The 24,504-nt window shown below is 43.9% G+C and overlaps 3 non-coding genes across 3 annotated transcripts; all 3 read left to right on the plus strand.

Moving 5' to 3' along the window:
- The first annotated feature begins 3,725 nt into the window (after positions 1-3,725).
- On the plus strand, positions 3,726-3,799 carry trnat-ugu (transfer RNA threonine (anticodon UGU)). Its single transcript has one exon. It is a non-coding gene; the product is annotated as a tRNA-Thr (tRNA).
- Positions 3,800-7,274: 3,475 nt separating this feature from the next.
- Positions 7,275-7,356, plus strand: trnas-gcu (transfer RNA serine (anticodon GCU)). The gene has a single exon. It is a non-coding gene; the product is annotated as a tRNA-Ser (tRNA).
- A 3,455-nt stretch (positions 7,357-10,811) lies between these two features.
- On the plus strand, positions 10,812-10,882 carry trnag-gcc (transfer RNA glycine (anticodon GCC)). Its single transcript has one exon. It is a non-coding gene; the product is annotated as a tRNA-Gly (tRNA).
- The last annotated feature ends 13,622 nt before the right edge of the window (positions 10,883-24,504 follow it).

Raw genomic sequence — 24,504 nt, forward strand, 5'->3', positions numbered from 1 at the left:
GGTAGATAAGGTGGTTAAAAGGCATACCGGATACTTTCCTTAATTAGCCGAGGCATAGACTGTAATAGCAGTGAGGTTATGCTTGAACTGTATAAAACATTAGTTAGGCCACAACTTGAGTACTGCGTGCAGTTGTGGTCATCACATTACAGGAAACGTGTGATTGCACTGGAGACTCGTGACTCCCCAAAACCTTTCTAACATCTACAAGGCATAAGTCAGGAGTGTGATGGAATACTCTCCACTTGCCTGGATGTGTGCAGCTCCAACAACACTCAAGAGGCTCGACACAACCCAGGAAAAAGCAGCCCACTTGATTGGCACATCATCCACCACCTTAAACATTCACTCCCTCCACCACCAGCGCACCGTGGCTGCAGTGTGTACCATCCACAAGATGCACCTCCCAAACCCGCGACCTCTACCACCTGGAAGGACAAGGGCAGAAGGCACATATGAACACCGCAACCTGCACGCCCCCTCCAAGTCACACACCATCGTTACTTGGAAATATATCGCCGTTCCTTCATCGTCGCTGGGTCAAAATCCTGGAACTCCCTTCCTAACAGCACCGTGGGAGAACCTTCACCACACGCACTGCAGCGGTTCAAGAAGACGGATCACCTCCATCTTCTCAAGGGCAATTAGGATTGGGCAATAAGTGCTGGCCTTTCCACCGACGCCGACATCCCATGAATGATTAAAAAAATGTTAGGATTTCCTTCAGTCTGAAACAGAATGTTGCTGGTTGATTAATGGCGATTAGAACGAGTATTCGTCTTTTTTACAGAGTTTAATGAGTTTTGCGAAATTAATACAATAAACTATTTTGTAAAACTTAATTCCCTGAACGGGAATCTGACCCGGCTCTCGCACTGAGAGCATTTGTAGACGGCAGCTATCATCTGAGTTATGCCAATATGCATTTACACAGTGAACTTTTCGTCGTGCAGTAATTATCACGCACGCCGAACACACTAAATAACTCCGGATCGAAACCGAGCGGAAACATTTTGAAAACGTTACCCACCAACAATTAGTGAATATAAATGAAGCAAGAATTCACTCTGTAGTTAAATATGAAAAAAACACAACACCTCATCGAAGCTCTGTACAGTTCTGCACAAACTCAAGCATTACAGAGTTACCGACAGTGTCTCTCCCTCACTCCCGTTTCCTGCCCTAACGGTGCAGAAAGCCCCTCTCAAAGCTGCACATTGCGACTGTTTTCAGTTGATTTGTGAGAGATCATTCAAGAATCCTGCAGCGCTGCCTCGGTTAATAACTGCAGTTCTAAACAGCACTGCATCCATCAGTTTTTCGATTTCGATGTTCCCCAGCTCCCGGATTGAGTGAAGCCACGACAGCAACAACATTCAGGCCGCCTGTCCGGCCCCGCTCTCTCCAATCACACGTTGCTGGCGGAAAGAAGCGAATGCCGCCGAAGAAAGCGCATTTCTGTCCATCCCTGGGAAACAGGATACCACCGAAGCTTTGACAGCACATCGCAGGCATCGTCTGTCCCGCAGTTGTTGCTCCGCTGCAAAGACAGAACTTGCCAGCTGTTTCAAAATTTACAGCCTGAACCAGACTTTGAACCTTCAGATCATTATCGGTTTTTAAAGTCCGATGTTCTTCCGATTGAGCTACCCGGACTCGCGATTAGAAAAGTTTCCATTATGCAGATTCCTGTGCTCGGAATTATCTCTCGTTGACGTCGAACCATGATGAGGATCCCTTTTTGAAAATTCTCAGTGACGTGTTGAGGAGAATCCTTGTTTCTGTTGAACATGATGTGAGAAACATGGACAGTGAACTCGTGAGTTTACAATTCTGTTTGTTTGTGCCAAATGTCTTGTCAATCGTTAGCACCAATAAAAATAACACTTTATATAATGGCTCAAAAGCTAAACTTGTCCCACACGGGAGCTGGAAAAGGCCTCTCGACCTTTCAGCGTATTAACATCTGTAAACTGAATAGTTTCACCCGTTACACAGTGACACCAGGCAGCAGATTTCCCTTCCAAATTTTCCTCACACGAAACTTCCAATCGACGAATATCCACTCAACGAAAAGAAGAATTGTGTGTTTGGTTCTTTCGATTTAAGGACTTCGTGTCGGCCGCTTTGCTTTATCAGCTGTCGCTAATCGCCCCCTCTTCCCTTATAAACAAGTAAACTCGCACCTGCTATTGCAAGACGGTCGGCCAGAGGAACTCAAGTCCCCACAAGTGCCGACATAGGAACACTAAGAAGTAGATGCGTTATGGAACATGCCAGTTGCACCTTGAACTCCGGTCAAAATGCTCGGATTGGAAGGTTTGTCTATCCAAGGTGCGACTCGAATTCATAACCTGGGTATTTCTAGAGTCCTCTAATTACCGCAGGCTGACCGATTGCACCACAACCTTATACACCCAGAAACGCTACTCACTGTGATATCTAATTTGATGTTAGCGACAAACGTGGCGATACGGCTTCCTATTCCTTCACCTACGTCATTTATACATATAGTCAAAAGCTAATGCCCCAGCACTGATCACATCCTGCCAATTTGAGCACATACCTTATTATTCTGGCTCTCTGTCTCCCACCTTCTAACCAACTCCGAACCCATTTCATTTGGTTGCCTTAAATTCTACGCACTCTCATTGTTGTTCACAGCTTCTTATGTGGTACCTTATCGAATGCATCTGGATGTGAATATTATATAACACCCAAGGAAACTCCATTATCTACCACGTTAGATACACCTTCAAAAAGTTCAACTAGTTTTGTTAGACTTGACTTACCCTTTACAAATCCATGCTGGCTCTCGCTGATGACTTCATATTTATCCAAGTGTTCAGTCATTATTTCCCTAATAACAGATACTGGTAACTCCCCCACAACAGACTTCAGACTAATGGGTCTTTAATTTCTAACTTTATCTCTCCTACGCATCCTAAATAATGGAGTGAGAGTGACAATGTTTCAATCAAAGGAACAATTCCCGAATCAAGAGACTTTTGAACGATCATGACTAAAACATGTACAATTTCCTCGCCTATTCCTCTTAGTCCCCTGGGATGGTAACCATCAGGTCCTGGAGATTTGTCTATCTTTCATCTCATTATTTTCTCCATTAGCATTATTTTACTTATTCGAATCCCCTTGATTTATTTTCAGTTTTCCTCGTGTCTCTGGTATGTTAGCCCCATCCATTTCTGTGAAGACCGATGAAAAGTAAATATTTAGCAACTCTGGCATTTCCTGATTTTCAATTACAATATCACCTCCATCTGTCTTTAGGGGGCCCACGTTACTCTTAGTCACCCTTCTTTCTCTTAATATACGTGTAAAAACCTTGATTGTTGTCAATATTTTCCCTCACAAGTTTATCTCTTTTTCCCTTTTTGGACCTCTTACGATTTTTTAGTTTCGGCACCATAATAAACAACACTTCGCTGTAAAGTTTGGGTCAACAGTTGTCCAATGTCAGAGCGAGAATTGTCTGAACCCCTAATTTATTTAATGTAACAAACACAAGCACACATAATCATCCGTGTATCAACGCACTGAGGGATACACAAAGTTGAACAGAGAGAAATGCAAGCGAAATTGGGATGCACAGGTAAACGGACAAGCGAAATAGACAAAGATAAAACGGTCTGAACCCCAAACAGACAGTAACGTGTCACTGATAGATATTAGTGAGAGGAGGTGGGCGATCAATGGTGTCAAGTGGCGCTGTGGCTTAGTTGGTTAAAGCATCTGTCTTGTAAATAGGAGATCCTGGGTTCAACTCCCAGCAGTGCCTTTCGTAATTCATTGTTTTCACCTAATTTGTGGAATTAAACGACAAAATAAGAGTGTGGAATTTGCATTTGTTCAAGTTTCAGGAGGAAACGGATATCAGAATGACTGATCAAAAACGCCCTTTCATTGTACAGACAGACCTCTCATAGAATGTGTCTGTAACACGTTAATTTATTTGTTTTTGGGCTCGTTGGAGTTGTGGTATAATTCACGATTTGAGGTTTAAACCCGGAAGTTGTCCTAATTTTGACCGAGACTTGTGATCTTGACCTGCGGTGCAAACTTTTGCAAACAGAAAATAGAAAGTACCCAAATCATTCCGCCTGAATCCCCAGGCCCGGATGAAATATATCCCAGGTTGTTAATAGAAGCAAGAAAGGAAATAACGGATGCTCTGACCATCATTTTCCAATCATCTCTGGTTACAGGTGTGATGCCGGAGGATTGGAGGACTGCTAAAGATGTACCGTTGTTTAAAAAGGGAGAAAGGGATAGATCGAGTAATAACTGGCCAGTCAGAATAACCTCGGTCAGGCTGAAGGTATTCCATTAAATCTACACTGTACTTCCTCCACAGCCAATACTGGGAGGAGGGGACTCTTGACTGACAAGCCTCAGCTACATCAGGAGGGGGAAACTGACCCTCGGTCTCTCTTATTCCTGGGATGTGCTACTTTTGAACAAAAAGGTGAGTGTCTCTATACCTTTAAACTCGCTGTCTCACTTCACATGTATTGAAAGTGTATCGTAGGACGGTGTGTGAGTGTCTCTGTACCTTTAAACTCTTTGTCTCTCTGCACAGGTATTGAAAGTGTATCGTAGGACGGTGTGTGAGTGTCTCTATACCTTGAAACTCGCTGTCTCACGACACATGTATTGAAAGTGTATCGTAGGACGGTGTGTGAGTGTCTCTATACCTTGAAACTCGCTGTCTCACTGCACAGGTATTGAAAGTGTATCGTAGGACGGTGTGTGAATGTCTCTATACCTTGAAACTCGCTGTCTCACTGCACAGGTATTGAAAGTGTATTGTAGGACGGTGTGAGTGTCTTTGTACCTTGAAATTCTCTGTTTCACTGCACAGCATTGATAGTGTATTGTAGGATGTTATGAATGGGACGAGGGTCAGTGGGGCGAAGTGCAGCCGATTGGGAGCAGCGCCCGTTTGCCGGGTGAGTATTGCACGGTTGTCTTTCTCTCTCCCCTCTTTCTTTCTTTCTTTCTTTCATCGCCTTCTATCCCATCCTTTCTTTCACTCTCTTTTCATTCCTCTTAATTCGTTCTTTTTCTTTCTGCCTCCAACACCTTTGTCTGTATCCTGTCTTTGTTCTCTCATGTGTCTCTGCTGAAAGATCCAAAATTCAGACCCGCCGCTTCTTCCAGATTTTTTTCCTTCCACAATCATGGTCCATTTCATTTAGACTTTACTGCGGCCTTACCGACTCTAACACTCACTTTCACATTCTTATGTCTTTAAGTTTGCTCCACATCGACCGCTGTTACTCGGGGACACATGTCCCGTTCGCACCAATGTTCATTTTTGCCTTGAAACATTCCCACCTGCGAGACTGCTCCAGAGACAAGAACGAATAAAGCAGGGCTGGCAATCGGAAGGACAGAGGCATACTTCTCGTGAAATTTCCATGGGGTATCTTGTGACACGGGGGATGTTAACTGAAGAACTGGGTTTTGTTTCCATGGTCGTTGGCGCTTTTCCCCGAGCAGGTGATGTGCGGGAGAGACGGGCGGCGCGACATCGCTGCGAATGACGGCTGAAATGTGCACTTTTGGCAATCTGGGCGTTGCAGTCAGGTCGAAAATGTTCCACTTAATTTTAACAGGTCTGTGGAAATGTCCGATTGAAAAGGAATGAGGAGAAATGCAAAGAGCGGCAGTGGTGAAAAAGTGTCGATTACAGGAGGTTGGCAGTGAGCGAAAGATCCTTTGAATGTCCGGCGTGGAAGGGATTTTGTTTGGAAACGACAGACTTTAAAGCGCGTTGGGAAAGTGAAGTGCGAGCTGCGTCCTTGGGTCAAATTGGGTGTTTTCAGGAAAACAGCCATTCTGAAATCATAAAAATGAAACCAGAAAATGCTGAACACACTCAGCAGGTCAGGCAGAACCTGTGGAGAAAGAGCCAGATGTAACGTTTCAGCTCCATGACATCTTTCAGCCGCAACGAATCGATTGCCATGTGGGACAGTGGCTTCGTTTTCGAAAATGTTAGATTTGATCTCTGAATTACAAGGTTTCGAATTCCACCGCTGTAAGAATTTGCTGGCGCTGTTCAGTTTGTTCTCTTCACCAAAAATCCTTCTTTTCTAAGAAGTGCCTTTCCGCATTGCTGGCGAACATCTGTTTGCTCAAATCAGCAAAGTCAAATTAGCACCAAAACTGTTTCTTGCACGGAGGTGTTGGGACTGTCAGGTGTGATCTAGGTGAATTATCAATCAAAGTGCACAATGGCCCCCTGGTAAATCAAGTATCTCTTATGGTCAGCATAAGATAAAAAATATGTACAATAATTATGTATTTCTTCTTTCCCTCACTCGAGGATTCATTATCAGGGAATGGACATGAGCAGGTCGATTGACGTCACGCTCCGGTCGTTTTGCATCGCCTCCTACAAATAGAATAGAAGCATAGAAATGTTACAGCACGGAAAGAGGCCATTCGGCACATTGAGTCCTTGCCGGCTCTCTGCAAGAGCAATTCAGCAAGACCCACTCCCCCACCCTTTCCCCGTAGTCCTGTATTTTTTTCCTTTCAAATACTTATCCAGTTCCCTTTTGAAGGCCATGATTGAATCTGCCTCCAAGACCCCCTCGGGCGGTGCATTCCACATCATAACCACTCGCTGTGTAAAAAAAGTTTTTCCTTCAACTTTGGTTCTTTTGCCAAAGACCTGAGATCTATGTGCTCTGGTCCTTCACCCTTCCGCCAACGGGATCAGTTTCTCTCTATCTACACTCTTCATGATTTTGTATACTTCTATCAAATCTCCTCGCAACCTTCTCTGTTCGAAGGAGAACAACCTCAGCTTCTCCAATCTATCCATGTAACGAAAGACCCTCATCCCTGGAATCTTTCCAGTAAATTTCTTCTGTGGGAGATTACCATTACCATCGCCGAATCCCCCCGAGTAACATCCTGAGGATCACCATTGACCAGAAACTTAACTGGGCCAGCCACATCGACACTGTGGCTGGAAGAGCAGGTCAGAGGCTGGATGTTCTGCGGTGAGTGACTCACCTCGTGACTCTCCAAAGCTGTTCTACGATCTGCAAGGCGCAAGTCAGGAGTGTGATGTAATACTCATGTGATGGTCATCGACCTGAAACGTCAACTCTGTTTCTATATCTAAAGATTCTGCCTGACCAGCTGAGGATATCCACATTGACTGTTTTTATTTCAGATTGGCAACATAACCAGTATTTTCATTTTGAATAAAAGGGATTTCGCAGGTTTCCTCATGTGACAAGGTGGCCGAGAGGTTAAGGCGATGGACTGCTAATCCATTGTGCTCTGCACGCGTGGGTACGAATCCCACCCTCGTCGTTATTGTGTTTAAGTCTTCTTTCCCTCATTCAGCAGGTCTGGTTAAAGTCCCATCCTTCTCGAAATGACGGGCAGAGGTTTTTGCGTTGTTTGCTGAAATCAGCAAAAGTTCCTTCCACGAACGTGTTGAAATGAGAATGGCCGCGAAGTGTCAAAGAGAAAAGCGGAGTCATTGCAAAAAGGAGCAAATCTTATGGTCAACGTAAGAAAAACATATGTACCATAATGATGATTTATGTCCGGATCATTCCGTGCCTGTGTCTGTTTAAAAGGGATGTGCTGTAAGTCCCGGATCATTCCGTGTCTGTGTCAGTTTAAATGGGAATTGCTGTCAGTCTCGGATCATTCCGTGTCTGTGTCACCCGATTTTCTTGATACCTTTTTCCTTCTGAACTGAAATGACGATCCTCTCTCGAGAAGAAGGTTCACCGCCTGCTTCGGGCAACTGGTAGGAAAAATAACAAAAACTGATGAGACCAAGTTCATTCTGATGAGCTTCCATTCCAATCTCCGCACTCTATCCCCCATTCAGTCCCACTCCGCCTGAACATTATAATCTGCGATATTCACAAGGGAATAGAAAAGCCGAATTTCACGGTTAAAATTCTCCTCAACTCCCCTCTAGTTCTTTTGCCAATTATTTTAAATCTATGACCTCTGGTTACTGACCCACTTGCCAGAGGAAGCAATTCCTACCTACTTGATCTTTCAAAACCCCTCATTACTTTGAATACATCCATTAGATTCACTCCTTAACCTTCTCTGCTGTAAGTGGAATAATTCCAGCTTCTCCAATCTCTCCACATAACTGAAGTTCCTCAACCCTGGTATTATCCAGGTCAACCTGCTCTGAATCCTCTTCAATGCCTTTTCATTCTAAAGTGTGGTGCCCAGAACCGTACAATATATTCCAGCTGAGCCTAACCAATGATTTGTAATGGTTTAGTATGACTTCCTTGTTTCTATATTCAATGTCCTATTTACAAAGCGAAGTACCCCATTCGCTTGCTTAACCGCCTTATCAACTTGCCCTGTTTTGTGAATATGCACCCCAGGTCCCTCTGCTCTTGCAATCAGCCATAAATTGTTCTTCTTCCAAAAGTGCATCACTTCAAACTGATCTCGTTAAATCTGTCACGTGACTTCCCGTTTCACTCGTCTGTCCATGTCCTCCTGAAATCTGCTACTATCTTCCTCACTATTTGCTACGTTGCCAAGTTTTGTATCATCCGCAAACTTCGAAATCGTACTCCCTATTCCTACATCCAAGTCATTTATAAAAACAAGAAAAGCAATAGTCCTAATACCGACCCCTGGGGGATCACACTGCATATTTCTCTCCAGTCAGAAACACATCCGTTCACCACTACTCTCTGCCTCCTTCCCTTTAGCCAATTATGTGCCCAGGTTATCACCTGCCCTTTAATCCCACGTTTCCGAATAAGTCTATTATGTGTTAATTTCTAAAATGTGTCCTGAGAATAGCTGTAGCCCCGTAATTTTTTTCTTAAGCAATGAGAATACAGATATTAAGACCGAGTGATAGATCGGGTTCATTTCCTTTACCGGGAGGTGACGGGACCCGAGGAGGGGAATTTCCATCTGGGTTTATATTTTCCGAAAGCGGAGACGAAAAATAGCAAAGCTCATCCCGTCGAAATAAAGCAACTGGACTGAAGATCCGACAGCCTTGTCCCATCCCGGGTTTCCAGACCTGGCCGTTCAAGGAAGCCTGATAAGTCCATCAGGGGAAATAGAGAGAAAGAAGAAACACAGACAGAGATAGAGAGATGCATGCAAAGAAAAATAGGATAAATCTCCAAATTCTGTGATTGAGCAGAATTTAAAGTACAGGTTAAAATAAATTCAGTCTCATGTCGTGAAATCTTATAGGTAAACAATGGGCTGGATTATCCTTTATGCTCTGAGGGAGTAAACACTGCCTGGTAACTACAGCTCTTATTTATTTGAGCATTTCACAGTGGCGATGTGAGGTGGTTTCAAGCCCCCATTGAATTACACGGCTATGTTTGACCCACTCCTTACGTAACCCACTGGAACTGCACGGCAGTGGAGCAGACTGCGTAGGGTTATCACGGGAACTCTGCCAGACCGCATGTTCTGGACATGTACCCAACGCTACACGTGCAGCCTGCAGTTGTGTGTGCATTAGTATTTCAGTGTTAGTATCTTCGCCTGCCGGTGGGAAATCAGGGATTTGGTTCCAGTCCAATTCAGCATCCTTTACCTTTTGTATTCTGTACCCGTGAGATCGCCTGAGTTGGGATAAATTAATTTGCCGGCTTCAGTCAGTACAACTTCTAGAAAACTTGTCTTCATTTCGTCTCAGTGTGTTGCGTGGACAAACCCTCTGCATTCTGTCCTCTGGCGCTCAAACATTCTCTGCTGGAGATAAGTCAAAACCGCTGAAAAGCTGTGAGAAGCCAATTGGTGATTTTTGACCAAAAATGGGGACACAACGGGGCTGATCCGGCACTTGAACCAGTGAAACTCCCTGAGCGAGAATCAGACCCAAAGACCAACTGGCAACAGAGCCGTGCAGCCACTGTAAAATTTCGCTGCCTTGAAGCCGATCCACCATCCTTTCAGAACGCTCTGTCCCTCCAATCTCGCTTTCTTGTACGATGTACGATGTAGAGCAACATCAGGTTGTACACGAATTATTTCACATCGACAATATTAGCCTCTCTTTATCAAATTTGTTTTGAATGAACGACTTGTATTTTCAAGTAACAATTTACAGAACGAATTGCTCCGAAACGACATTGTCGTCTGTCTCGGCATCGTCATAGTTTACACTCTACCATAAGTATACTTCACTCAAATTGCTGCTTCCATTCACTATGAGGGCGAAGAGACATAAATGTGGGTACATTAGCTCCGAATTTATCAGCTGGGTTCCACCTTTACTTATCCAACCGCCTCAATCTTTTTATTCTTTACCCTTCTCTGCTGGTTTTGCAGTTCAGATCGGCCTTCGCTGTTCAAGGAAGCCTCAGAATTACATCGGGGACAACACAGAGAGACAAGAGTCAGAGACAGGGGGAGATAGAGAGATGCACGAAAAGAAAATAAAGAGTAAAAATGTCAGGTCTTGTAAACTAGCAGAATTTAAGTTACAGATTGGGAGAGATTCCTTCTCGGGTCTTGAAATCTTTCAAGAGAAGTTTGGGCACCCAATCAAAAGCACCGGCCACGCTGAAATATCTGTCATGCTGAGCGAGAAATAAATGCGGTCAACTAACTCCAATTTTTCTATTTCAGCATTGAAGAGATCTTTAAACAGTGACGCTGCGAGCAGAATTCAAATCGAGGGAGAAAAACACCATTGGAATTTTGAGACCAACGCTTCAATCACTCGGCCATCCCAACAGCAGACGGCATGTTCGTTCAGAGATCATTTCAAATGGAAACAAGCAAGGCATCCTTTATGAGCATTGGTGGTTCAGGGGTAGAATTCTCGCCTGCCACGCGGGAGACCCGGGTTCGATTCCCGGCCAATGCAGGAAGTTTTTGCATTCTGGACCATGCGGAACTTGGGAACAGGAGTGGGTCATTTGAGCACCTCGAGCCTGTTCCACAATTCAATGAGATCACGGCTGATCTGTGACGTAACTCCATATCTGGCCCTTAATACCTTTGGTGAACAAAAATATTTCAATCTCAGCTTTAAAATCAACAATTGAGCTCGCATCAACTGCCGTTTGCGAAAAAGATTTTCAAACTTGCACCTCCTTTTGCTGATAGAAGTATTTCCTAACTTCAGTCCTGAAAGTCCTGACTCCAATGTTTCGGCCGTGTCCCCCCATCCTGGACTCCCCAACCAGCGGAAATGGTTTCTCACCATCAACCCCATCAGTTCTCATTAATATCTTGAAAACTTCGATCAAATCAGCCCTTAATCTACTAAATTTCGGGGAATATAGCCCTAGTTTGTGTAATCTCTCCTCGTAATTTAACCATTGGAGTCCAGGTATCATTCTAGTAAATCTACGCTGCACTCCATTCACGGCCAATATATCCTTCCTAAGATGCGGTGCTCAGAACTGAACACAGTACTCCAGGTGTGGTCTAACAAGAGGTTTGTATCGCTGTAGCATAATGTCTATCCCCTTGTCGTCTAGTCCTCTAGATATAAAGGCCAGCATTCCATTAGCCTTTTCGATTATTTTCTGTACCTGTCTATGATATTTAATGATCTATGTACATGGACCCTATGTCCCTTTGGAACTCCACAGTTTCAAGTTTTTCTCTATGTAGAACGTATTCTGATCTATCCTTTTTAGGTCCAAAGTGGATGACCTCACACTTGCGTCAATTCAAATCCATTTGCGACAGTTTTGCCCATTCATTTATTATATTACTGTCTCTCTGTAATTTTATGCCTCTATCTACTCTGCTTACAATGCTGCCCATCTTGGTGTCATCAGCAAACTTGGATATGTGGCTCTCTATCCCATCATCCAATATCAATGAGACTGTCTGAATTGAGATAAATTCACAGTCAGCTTCAATCTCCTCATCATCTTGAGACATTTTATTTACTTCACGTGTGTTGTGACATGGAAACTTCCGAACTCTGTCCTCTGGAGCTCAAACATGCTCTGGATGTAATTCAATTCTACCAACAGCAACACTGGAAAGATGTCAGAATCCAATTGGAGACTTTTCATTAAAAGCAGCGAGACAGAAGGGCTCGTCCGCGATTTGAACCCAGGATCTCTCGCATATCAATCAATAAAACCCCCGAAGCGAGAATCATATCCCGAGACCAACGAGCCGCTCTCACTGTGCAGCCAGTGTAAACGTTCACTGCCTCCGACAACCGCTCGGCCATCCTGTCAGACCTCTTCTGTCCATCCAATCTCGTTTTCTATTCCGGTGTGCAGCAATATCAAGTTGTACACTAACTATTTCCAGTCACCAATATTGGTCTCCCTTCACCAAATTGGTTTCGACTGATGACTTGTATTATCAAGTGAGACGTTCCAGAATTAGTTGCTCTGAAACCACATTGCTTGGGAGGATACTGAGAGGTGGAGACGAACAGCGGGAACTTGGAGTGCATGTCCACAGATCACTGAAGGTAGCAGGACAGGTAGATAAGGTGGTTAAGAAGACATTCGGGATACTTTCCTTTATTAGCCTAGGCATAGGATATAATAGCAGGGAGGTGATCTGACAACTACATAAAACACTAGTAAGGCCACAGCTCGAGTACTGCGTACAGTTCTGGTCACCACATTCGGGGAAAGATGTGATTGCTCGAGAGAGGGCCATGATGTGGAGATGCCGGTGATGGACTGGGGTGGACAAATGTAAGGAATCTTACAACACCAGGTTATAGTCCAACAACTTTAATTTAAAATCACAAGCTTTCGGAGATTATCCCCTTCGTCAGGTGAATGAGTGAAAGGTTCTCAAATTGCATATCTTATATTAGGCTGGGACAGCATCACACCAATCAAAAGGTGTCGTTGTTGTTCAAACAGGCCAGTCACGGAGAACAGTACGTCCCAGTACACTGAATAAACATTGTGTCAATTACACAGACAGAGAGAAAGAGACCCAAATGGCAGAGAGAGAGAGAGAGAGAATATTAAAGGGTACAGAGGAGATTTACGACGATGTTGCCAGGAGTTGAGAATTTTAGCTATGATGAAAGATTGGATAGGCTGGGATTGTTTTCTTTGGAACCAAGGACATTTAGACTCTTATTGTCCAAGTAGCATGCGGCCTCCTTGTTCTTTCTACCAAAATGCTCCACTTCACCCGCATCTGCATTTAGATTCATTTGCTAATTATACACCCATTTTGCCAGTTTATTAATGTTTTCTTGTATTTGGTCGCAATCTTCATCAATATTATCTATACCCCACCCCACCCACCCACAGCCCCCCGCCCCGCTAATCTGGTGTCATCCGTAAATTTTGAAATTGTACTTCCGATTCCCGAGTCCAAATCGTTTATGTAAATTGTGAACAGTGTCCCAGAACCGATCCTTGTGGAACACCTCATTCCACCTTATACAGTCTGAGTAGCGACCCTTAACCCCTGCTATCTGTTATAGAGCAGTGATCAAGAGCAACTTCTTTACGTAGGGAGTTGTGAGACTGTGAAATTCACTTCCACGGTTAGTGTTTGGGGCACAAAGTACTGTAATGACAAGTGGTCCTCATGTTTTTATCCAAGACAGGCCTCAGCCCAGTCATTTACTCCAAATGTTGATGCAATGGTTCAAGCTGAGAGGTGCCAGGTATCGGGAGCCGCAGTAGCAGTAAATGAAACCCAAATGCAAGTAAGCACCAATATAGTCCATCTTCATCTATTTCTAGTTTACAACTTTTGTTGAATGTGGCCCAGGCCAAGTGCCAGGATATCGGATCAGGCCCACCATAGAAAATGAGTTTCGCACCCCTGAGATAGACAATGTGAACCGGATTACCCTCATCCACTAATCCGGTAACTTCTTCAAAAAACTCAAGCAAGTTTTTGAGACACGACCTTCTTTCCCGGAAGCCGTGTTGAGTATCTCTAATGGCTCCTTCTTTTCCCCCGTGATAATAAATAGCATCTCTTAGGATCCCTTCAAGCATCTTCCCTCTGATCGAGGTCACACTGATGGGCCTGTCATTCCGTGGCTATGATTTGTCCCCGTTAATGAAAATGGGAACTACGTGAGCTACCTTCCAATCTCAGGGAACAATCCCTCACTCTATTGAGCAGTTGAAGATACAGGCAAGGGGCTCACAGAGCACCCGTCCCATCTCTTTAAAGACCCGGGGGTGGATATCATCTGGACCTGGAGCACAAAGTATTTTGAGATTTCATATTTTATCCAAGATCACATTCCTTTCTATTTTAATATTTATGATGCTATTGTCGACAGCACATCCCACAGCTGGAATCTGAGCATCATCCACAGGAGTGTAGGCTGATGAGAAATAGTCATTTAACAGCTCTGCCATAGCCCGGGAATCTGTCCTGAACTGTCTTTCAGTGGCCCTAAACCATCTTTAATGGTCTTCTGACTCCTGACGCAGCTGGAAAAGCTTTTACTATTATTAAAATTGTGCACCATCTTCTTTTCCAAAGATCTCTGAGCTTCTCTAATGGCTGCTTTTGTCTCCCTTGATTGTGGGTGATATTTGTCCCAATTCTCCTGTGAACTGAATTCATCCTGGCCTGACCTGAGTTAAATGTAAGACAGTTCAGGGAGTCAGGAATCATTCACCACAAGACCTCCACTGACAGGTAAAACCCCAGACGGTTCCTTAGTAAGGATTCCTCTGTTTCCTCGGCATATATTTGTCAGGATACTGAAACCCAGCTTTCTTACAGTCCACTCCTGGAGGCCCCACTCCCTGAGCCTGCAACCTTCAGCAGGGTCAGTGGTAGAGTTCCGCAGCAGGAGTGATCCCAGAGTAACTGTCGGGATCGCCCCCACCCTGTGGATGGTCCGGGTCGAGTATCTTTCGTTATCCTGGTGTCTAACACAAAGACATCAATAAAACAGGGAATTCTGGAAACACACTGCAGATCCTTCTTTACCTACAGATCAAATGCCTGTTGTATAATTGTACCAGCAGTTAACAGGCTCATGTGAATTACCTCTTCTGCTATTTTATTGCACGCTTCAACCCACTGATTTTAAATGGGTTCATTTTCGCCTGCCTTAATTGGTGGACTCAGGACTGTCACACAAACAATTTAAATCTTCATCGAATAATTACCAGTTATTTTAAGACTGGAGACTTAAACCTGCCGTTTCACTTCCAGTCACGAATCGATCTCAGTTTTACACCAATCTCTTATTTGACAGCACTTTTCCAGCATTCACCATTGTCCTTCTTGACTCCATTGGAAAGGACACTTCTGTTCCATTCCTTGGAGATCTGAACCATGAAAGAGAGCGGCTGGGACACATTTCTTACACGCAAGATAAACCCGCACGGCGACTTTACTGTCAGTGAAGAGAGACGAGAAAGACCAAAGTGCCGTTTGCCCCTCTCAGTGTGGCCCTGAAGGACTGTGTCCAGGCTGAAGTTCAGTTCTCACCGGACGATCCTCCCCCCAGATTGTCCTTACTGGGATCCAGCCAGGTGATGCTAAACACTCAGGTGGGAAAGATCAAAATCAACAATAAAGTGTTTAAAACAAAGCTAATTGATTTAACAGATATCCAGAATATTAAACTCCAGCCCAGTTATAGGGGTTATTGATATCAGCAGAAACAAACCCCAACTGTCAGAATGAACATGGTTCAGTCCAGGATGGGATTAACAGCAGAATCCAACCCCTGCAGTCATATGTGAACTCGCTGGTGTCTCAGCACGTGTGATGACTGAGTGAATCCCTTCCCACACACGGAGCAGGTGAACAGTCTCTCTCCAATAGGAGTCAGTTGATGTGTCAGCAGTTCATTTCTGCTTTTGAAGCTCTTCTCACAGTCACTGAGTTTAAAGGTCACTCAATAGTGTGAACAAGTTGATGTCTCAGAAGGTGGGATGAATTAGTGAATCTCTTCCCACACACGGAGCAGGTGAACAGTCTCTCCCCAGTGTGAGTGTGTTGGTGTTTCAGCAGATCATTTGTGCTTTTAAAGCCCTTCTCACATTCAGAACATTTACAAAGTCTCTCCCCAGTGTGAGTACGTTGGTGTGTCAGCAGATTCCTTTTGATTTTATATCTCTTCCCACAGTCAGAGCATTTCAATGGTTTCTCATCAGTGTGAAGTCGCTGGTGTCTCAGCAGGTTGGAGGACTCAGTGAATCTCTTCTTACACACGGAACAGGAGAATGGCCTCTCCCCAGTGTGAATTCGCTGGTGTCTCAGCAGGGTGGACGAACGAGTAAATATCTTCTTACACACAGAGCAGATGAACGGCCTCTCCCCAGTGTCACTGTGCTGATATCTCAGAAGTTTGTTTCTGCTTTTAAAGCTCTTCCCACAGTCAGAGCATGTAAAAGGTATCTCATCAGAGTGAACTCGCTGGTGTGTCAGCAGGTTGGATGACTCGGTGAATCTCTTCTTACACACGGAGCAGATGAACGGCCTCTCCCCGGTGTGTCTGCGTCGATGAATTTCCAGCTGTGACGGGTAATTGAATCCCTTCCCACCGTCCCCACATTTCCACGGTTTCTCCGTGGTCCGGGTGACCTTGTGTCTCTCCAGGTTGGACGATCAGTCGAAGCCTCGTCCACACACAGAACACGTGTACGGTGTCTCCCTGCTTTGAATGGTGCAATGTTTTTTCAGGCTTTGGAACTGGTTAAAGCTCTTTCCACAGTCAGTGCACTGGAACACTCTCACTCGGGTGTGTGTGTCTTGGTGCTTTTCCACTCACACTGATGTTTCAAATCTTTTCCCAAAGACAGAACAGACAAACATTTCTCCTTCCACATTCAAAGGCCGATGATATTCAGGTCCTGATGAATCGTGTGACTCTGTCAGATCTTGACGTGGTCTTTGGTTTGAGTTTCCTGTCTGCAAATCCACCCCTTCAAATACCCTGTAAAAGGAGTTTATAAAAGTTATCACTGTAAGTACAGGAAACAAATTTAGAACAGACAATTCTAGTTTCTATGGAACATTCTTTCCTCTCTTGTTCCTCAAAGCTGTAAATCCCCATCCCACACACTCTCCCTCCTCCCTGAGCTGAAATCCAAACCCATCGCATCATCTTTCAGTGGCCCTAAACCATGAGTGAAAGGGTGAGAGCGTGAATATGAGAGTGAATGTGAGAGAGTGAATGTGAGAGAGTGACTGTGAGAGTGTGAAAGAGTGAATGTGAGAGTGATCGTGAGAGAGTGAATGTGAGAACAGCAGTGAGCTCGGTGTGGAGAATGAAGTGGGGCCTGTGGATCATGTTTCAGTGGGGCAGCAATGATCATAATCTCATTGGGTTTAGAACAGTTATGGAAAAGGAAAAGGGACAGTCAAATGTGAAAATTCCTAACTGGAGGAGGGCTAATTTTAGTGAGTTAAAAAGTGATCTTGTCCAGGTGGATTGGAATCACAAATTGGCAGGCAGAACAGTAATTGAACAATGGGAGGCCTTCAAGGAGGAGTTGGTTTGAGGACAGAGTGGACAGATTCCCACGAGGAGGAAAGGAACGGCCTCCAAAGCTCGAGATCCCTGGATGACTAAAGGTGTAGAGATCGTTATTTCTCACTCATTTACAGACGCTCCCTGACCGATCAACATTTCTCCTTCATTTGCAGACACTCCCTGACCGATCACTATTTATCCTTCATTTTTAGACGCTCCCTGACCGATCACTATTTCTCCTTCATTTTTAGACGCTCCTTGACCGATCACCATTTCTCCTTCATTTACAGACGCTCCCTGACCCACCATCATTTCTCCTTCATTTATAGACACTCCCTAACGGATCAGCATTTCTACTTCATTTACAGACGCTCCCTGACCGATCAACATTTCTCCTTCATTTGCAGACACTCCCTGACCGATCACTATTTATCCTTCATTTTTAGACGCTCCCTGACCGATCACGATTTCTCCTTCATTTTTAGACGCTCCTTGACCGATCACCATTTCTCCTTCATTTACAGACGCTCCCTGACCCACCATCATTTCTCCTTCATTTATAGACACTCCCTAACGGATCAGCATTTCTACTTCATTTACAGACGCTCCCTGGCCGATCACCATTCCATCTTCATTTACAGACGCTCCCTGACCGATCACCATTTCTCCTTTATTTCCAAACGCTCCCTGACAGATCATCGTTTCTCCTTTATTTACAGACGCTCCCTGACCGATCACCATTTCTCCTATATTTACAGACGCTCCCTGACCGATCTCCATTTCTCCTTCATTTCCAGACGTTCCCTGTCTCCCTGAGAAGTCCCAGTTTACACCGCGCATGCGCGGGGCCGCGGCCTTTTGTTGAGAGTTGGTCCGGAGCGAAACGGGAGAAACCGGAAACCGGCGGGTAGTGAGGGGGGGATAATGTTCACTGTTTTATATTCGGGTCTGGGGCCGCACTCGGGGTTTGTGAAGCCTGAGCCTGGGCCTGAGCCCGGACCCGGGCCCCGGGGTTTATTGATCCTCTTGCTCCGATCCTCTGATCTGCACCGAACGCGCTCCTCCCGCAGCCTCGACTGACCGCGCATGCTCAGGACACACTGCCCGATAATGAGTCACTACCGCGCCTGCGCACTGTGCTCCACTGATTTAGATAGGGCACAATCTGTACCGCACTGCATGCTGAGTGGTACAGCCGCCATTGCTTACCTTAATATCTGGACGAAAAGAAAAAAACATTTGAAGCAGGGAGAGCGCGTTTGGATCAAGGATAATGAAATAAACTGAAAGCCCAGCCCTTCGTGCCATTTTAACCGGCACAAACACACAGCATAGAAGCCCCCTCCCCCCACTTTGGTGAACTCCGGAAAATATTTTTTTCGGTAACTTGTATTAATTTCGTTTTATTAATTGTTGCAACTGACGGGTTCAATTAGTGTTTATTTTCCAACTGCACCTCAGGACCGCCAGTTTCTCTATTAATCCCGCCCTGGTGATTAACGAGATATCCGGACCAAAAGGAGCAGCAGGAATTTATCGGAATTTCCTGTAACGAGTGGGGTGCCGCAGCGATCAGTGCTGGGGCCTCAACTTTTTACAGTATATAATAATGGCTTGGATGAAGGAACAGAGTGTGTTGTGGCCAAATTTGTTGATGATGCAAAGATAGGTGGAAAAGCAAGTTGCGATAAGGACAAAAAGTGACTGTAAAAAGATATTGACAGGTTAAGCGGATGGGCAAAAATTTGGTAGATGGAATATAATGTGGGAAATATGAGGTCATGCACTTTGGGAGGAAAAATAAAAAAGCAAAATATTATTTGAATGGAGCAATACTACAAAATGCTGCGGTACAGAAGGATCTGGGTGTCCTCGTACATGAAACATAAAAAGTCAACATATAAGTGCAGCAGGTAATCCGGAAGGCAAACGGAATATTGGCCATTATTTCGAGGGGGTTGGAGTGTTAAAGCAGGGAAGTCATGCTACAACTGTACAGGGTGCTGGTGAGACCACATCTGGAGTACTGCGTACAGTTCTGGTGACCTTATTTAAGAAAGGGCATACTTGCATTGGAGGCAGTTCAGAGAAGGTTCACTCGGTTGATTCCGGGTATGGAAGGGTTGTCTTATGAGGAAAGATTGATCAGGTTGGGTCTATAATCATTGGAATTGAGAAGAATGAGAGGAGATCTTATTGAAACAGACAAGATTCTGAGGGGACTCGACAGGGTAGATACTGAGAGGTTGTTACCCCTCATGGGGGAATCTAAAACTAGGAGGCATAGTCTCAGAATAAGTGGTCGCCCGTTTAAGACGGAAATGAGGAGGAATTTCTTCTCCCAGAGGATCGTGAATCTTTGGAATTCTTTACCCCAAAAAGCTGTGGAGGCTGAGTCATTGAATACATTCAAGGCTGAGTTCGACAAATTTTTGATTCGCAAGGGAGTCAAAGGATATGGGGAAAGGGCGGGTAAGTGGAGTTGAGGTAAAAATCAGATCAGCCGTGATCTCATTAAATGGCGGAGCAGGCTTGAGGGGCCGAATGGCCTACTCCTGCTCCTATCTCTTATGATCTTATGGTTTTATGGTAAATTGACTGGAGGGATGAGAGAACATTTGGTCCTCCAACCAATCGGAGTGTGTGAGGGGCGTGAGTTGCGGCACCGAATGGGCGTGTCTAAGCCCAGATGTCCCCATTGTCTGAAGCATCATCGTAAAAAAATAACTTATCTTAAGCTCCAGGAGCAAACCCGACCTTTCTGTTGTGGCTTGAAACAGATGAAACCAGATGAGGTGGAGCAAACATTTCAACATTTGTTGGAAAAACACATAAATTAAGAATAGCCAACATTGATTATTTGAGATAACTCGAGTCTACTGATAAAGGGAATGGAGTAAATGTTGTGTAGATGGATTGTGAAAAGGTGTTTGATAAGATGCCGGACAGGAGGCTTGTTGATAAAATTAATACTCACAGTATTAAAATGAATGAGGCAGTGTGGATCGGAAGTTGTGTAAAGGGCAGAAAACAGAGAGTAGTGGTTAATGGATGTTCTTCAGACTGGAGGGATGTAAAAGGTGGTGTCCCCCAGGGTCAGTGTTGTGACCATTGCTCTTCTCAATACAGAGAATGATCTGAGCTTGGGTATGTGAGACACACGGTGAAAATCTCTCGATGCCGCCAAAATTGGCAGCGTGGGGAACTGTGAAGAGGAGTCAGTGACTTCATTGTGACGTCCACAGGTTCGGAAACAGACAGGTGAAGTTTAATGGAGAGAAATGTGACGTGATACATTTTGAGATGAAGAAAAATGAGATGAAATGTAAACTAAATGGTCTAAATTTTATAGCAGAGGAGCGGAGAGACTTAGGGGTGGAAGGTTCTAACTGATGCATTGTCTTATTGATTACAAGTCTGAGAGTCAGCAACTTTAATATCTTAGTAAGAAATATTTGAGCAAATTCTCTTTCCTGTACCGTATCAGAGTAAACATGCAAGTTCCCCCTGTACACTAGATGATCCCACTGGATGGAACCTCAGGCGCCCTGAGCTTGATCTCCGGTGTCTCCAGTCCTGACTGCCCCTTACATCAGTATCCTCTCACTTTTATACCCTGCAGTGACCCATCTCTGTCACTCGAGCTGGAACTTCCCCAGTCTGTGGTTGAAAAGGACACATTGCTTGGTTCCCAGCAGTTATTTTTCTTCAGTAACGTTCTCATGACCCATGAACTACCCTGCTTATTCTTAATTGGAATCATAGAATCAAAGAAATGTACGGCACAGAAAGAGGCCATTCGGCCCATCGTGTCTGTGCCGGCCGAAAAAGAGCTATCCAGCTTAATCCCACTTTCCAGCTCTTGGTCTGTAGCCTTATAGTTTACGGCACTTCAATAACGTACCCACGTACTCTTTAAATGCAATGAGACTGTCCGTCTCTACCATCCTTTCAGGCAGTGAGTTCCAGACCCCCACAACCCTTGGGAGAAATAATTTCTCCTCAGTTCCCCACTAATCCTCCTACCAATCTCTTTAAATCTATGCCCCTGGTTACTATCCTCTCTGTGAAGGGAAATGGGTCCTTCCAATCCACACTATCTGGGCCCCTCATAATTTTGTACACCTCAATTAAATCTGCCTTCAGTCTCCTCTGTTCCAAAGAAAACATCCCCAGCCTATCCAATCTTTCCTCTTAGCTAAAATTCTACAGTCCAGGCAACATCCTTGTAAATCTTTCTTGCCTTGTATAAAATGTCCGCTATTTGAAAGTCGTGACATTGATCAAAGTCTGCGTTGAATTTTCTTGCCATTTGTGTCAAGATTTGGAAAAGATCTGCGACCTGACACTTTAAATGTTGCCGACCTTCAACTTTAGCTCACAGTGTCTTAACAGTCACTGTTATCATTGGACTTTTATGTATCTTCTTGTGCTCCGTCTCCTTAACAACACTAGCTGATCACAGCAATGTTTTTTTCAAATTAAACCCCAGTGTGAAAAAAATGCACAATTTCAGAGCGAAGCAACGTATGCAAGATTGGTGGGAGATGCGACTGGAGAAAATGTGCCTGGGGCAGTGAGAACATCTAGAACATAAGAACATAAAAACATAAGAAATAGGAGCAGGAGTAGGCCAATTGGCCCCTCGAGCCTGCTCCGCCATTAAATTAGATTATGGCTGATCTGATCCTAACCTCAAATCTGAATTCATGTCCATGGGGTTTATTCTGTATCTGTCAGTCTCTGGTACTGTATGTGAGTGAGGGATTTATTCTGTTTCTGCCTGTCTCTGGTGCTATGTGTGAGTGTGGAATTAACTCTGTAACTCTCAGTCTCTGGTGCTGTCTGTGAGTGTGGAATTAACTCTGTAACTCTCAGTCTCTGGTGCTGTCTGTGGGTGTGGAATTAACTCTGTAACTCTCAGTCTCTGGTGCTGTCTGTGAGTGTGGGATTCATTCTGTAACTCTCAGTCTCTGGTGCTGTCTGTGAGTGTGGGATTCATTCTATATCTGTCAGTCTCTGGTGCTGTCTGTGAGTGTGGAATTCATTCTGTATCTCCATTTTCTGCTACTTTATCTCAGTGTGGGATTCATTCTGTAATTCGGTCTCTGAGATTCATTCTGTATTCTTATTTCAGTTTACAGTCTCGGATTTGAAACTGTATCTTTAATACTTTAAATTATATAGAGCTCTTTGCCGAGTATTTAATTTGTAAATATGGATACACTTTTCTATTTTCTTTAATCAAACAACTTGTGTGAGTTTTGTAGTGGTATTACATCTTAATCTCTGAAATCTATTGTGAATGGTAATGTACCTTTCAATCTGTTCACGGTGAAATTATTAGACTGGTAAGTAATATGTAGCTCAGTCTGCAAGAATGGGATTCATTCTGCATTTCAGTCTGACATTGTATGAGATTTTTGGACTGGTATGTAATATGTAGCTCAACCTGCACTATTGGAATTGATACTGTATCGATCAGTCTGACACTCTGTGAGATTTTTGTACTGGAAGGTGATGTGTAACTCAGTCTGCAATAATGGAAGTGATACTGAATCTTTCAATCTGAGATTCTATGAAATTTTTGAACTGGTGTGTATCATGTAACTCAGTCTGTGCTAATAGAATTGATATTGTATCATTGAGTCTGGCACTGTATGAAATTGTTGGACTCCTATATAATGTGTGGCTTAGTCTGCATTAATGCAATTGTTACTGTAACTTTCAGTCTGATCATTTATGAGATTTTCGGGCTGGTATGTAATGTGTAGCTCAGTCTGTATCAATGGAATTGATACTGTATCTTTCAATCTGACGTGATGAGATTTTGGACTGGTATGTAATGTGTAGCTCAGTCTGCAGTAATGTGACTGTATGATTCATTCTGTATCTGTCAGTCTCTGGTACTGTGTGTGAGTGTGTGATTCATTCTGTATCTGTCAGTCTCTGGTACTGTGTATGAGTGTGGGATTCATTCTGTACCTGTCAGTCTCTGGTACTGTGTATGAGTGTGGGATTCATTCTGTATCCGTCATTCTCTGGTACTGTGTGCGTGTAGAATTCATTCAGAATCTGTTAATCTGGAACTGTGTGTGTGTGGGATTCATTCGGTTCCTGTCAGCCTCTGGCACTGTGTGTAAGTGTGGGATTCATTCTATATGTCAGTCCCTGTTACTGTGTGTGAGTGTGGGATTCATTCTGTTTCTGTCAGTCTCTGGTGCTGTATGTGAGTGAGACATTCACTCCATATCTGTCAGTCTCTGGTACTGTGTGTGAGTGTGGGATTGATTCAGTATCTGTCAGTCTCTGGTACTGTGTGTGAGTGTGGGATTGATTCAGTATGGGTCAATCTCAGCTACTGTATGTGAGTGTGGGATTGATTCAGTATCTGTCAATCTCTGCTACTGTAGGTGAGTGTGGGATTGATTCAGTATCTGTCAGTCTCTGGTACTGTGTGTGAGTGTGGGATTGATTCAGTATCTGTCAGTCTCTGGTACTGTGTGTGAGTGTGAGATTCATTCTTTATCTTTATGTAATTTGTATATCCGTTTACAGTATGGTGTTCAAAACTGTATCCTTAATACCATAATGTACAAATAATTTTCCCAGTGTTTAATTGCTGATAATGATACATTTTAAAATGTAATGCTATTGGTTATAATCAGAGAATGTGTGCACTTTTTGGACTACTGATAAATCTGTATTGATGGGAACACAATTTGAATTAATGTATCTTCCAAACTGATATGGCGATATTTTTGAATTGTATATGATGTGTAGGTCAGTCTGCATGAATGGAATATTGTATATTTCAGTCTGAATCTGTATCAGTTTTTTGTAGTGGTATATAATGTGTAGCTCAGTCTGCACTAATGCAATTGATACTGTAACTTTCAATCTGAAACTCTGAGATTTTTGGACTGGTATGTAATGTGTAACTCAGCCTGTACTACTGGAGGTGACTGTGAGATTCATTTTGGATCTATCAGTCTCTGGTACTGTATGTGAGTTTGGGATTCATTCTGTATCTGTCAGTCTCTGATATTGTGTGTGAGTGTGTGGTTCATTGTGTA

This window comes from Heptranchias perlo, unplaced genomic scaffold, assembly GCF_035084215.1.
Source record: "Heptranchias perlo isolate sHepPer1 unplaced genomic scaffold, sHepPer1.hap1 HAP1_SCAFFOLD_73, whole genome shotgun sequence".
Taxonomy (NCBI): Eukaryota; Metazoa; Chordata; class Chondrichthyes; order Hexanchiformes; family Hexanchidae; genus Heptranchias; species Heptranchias perlo.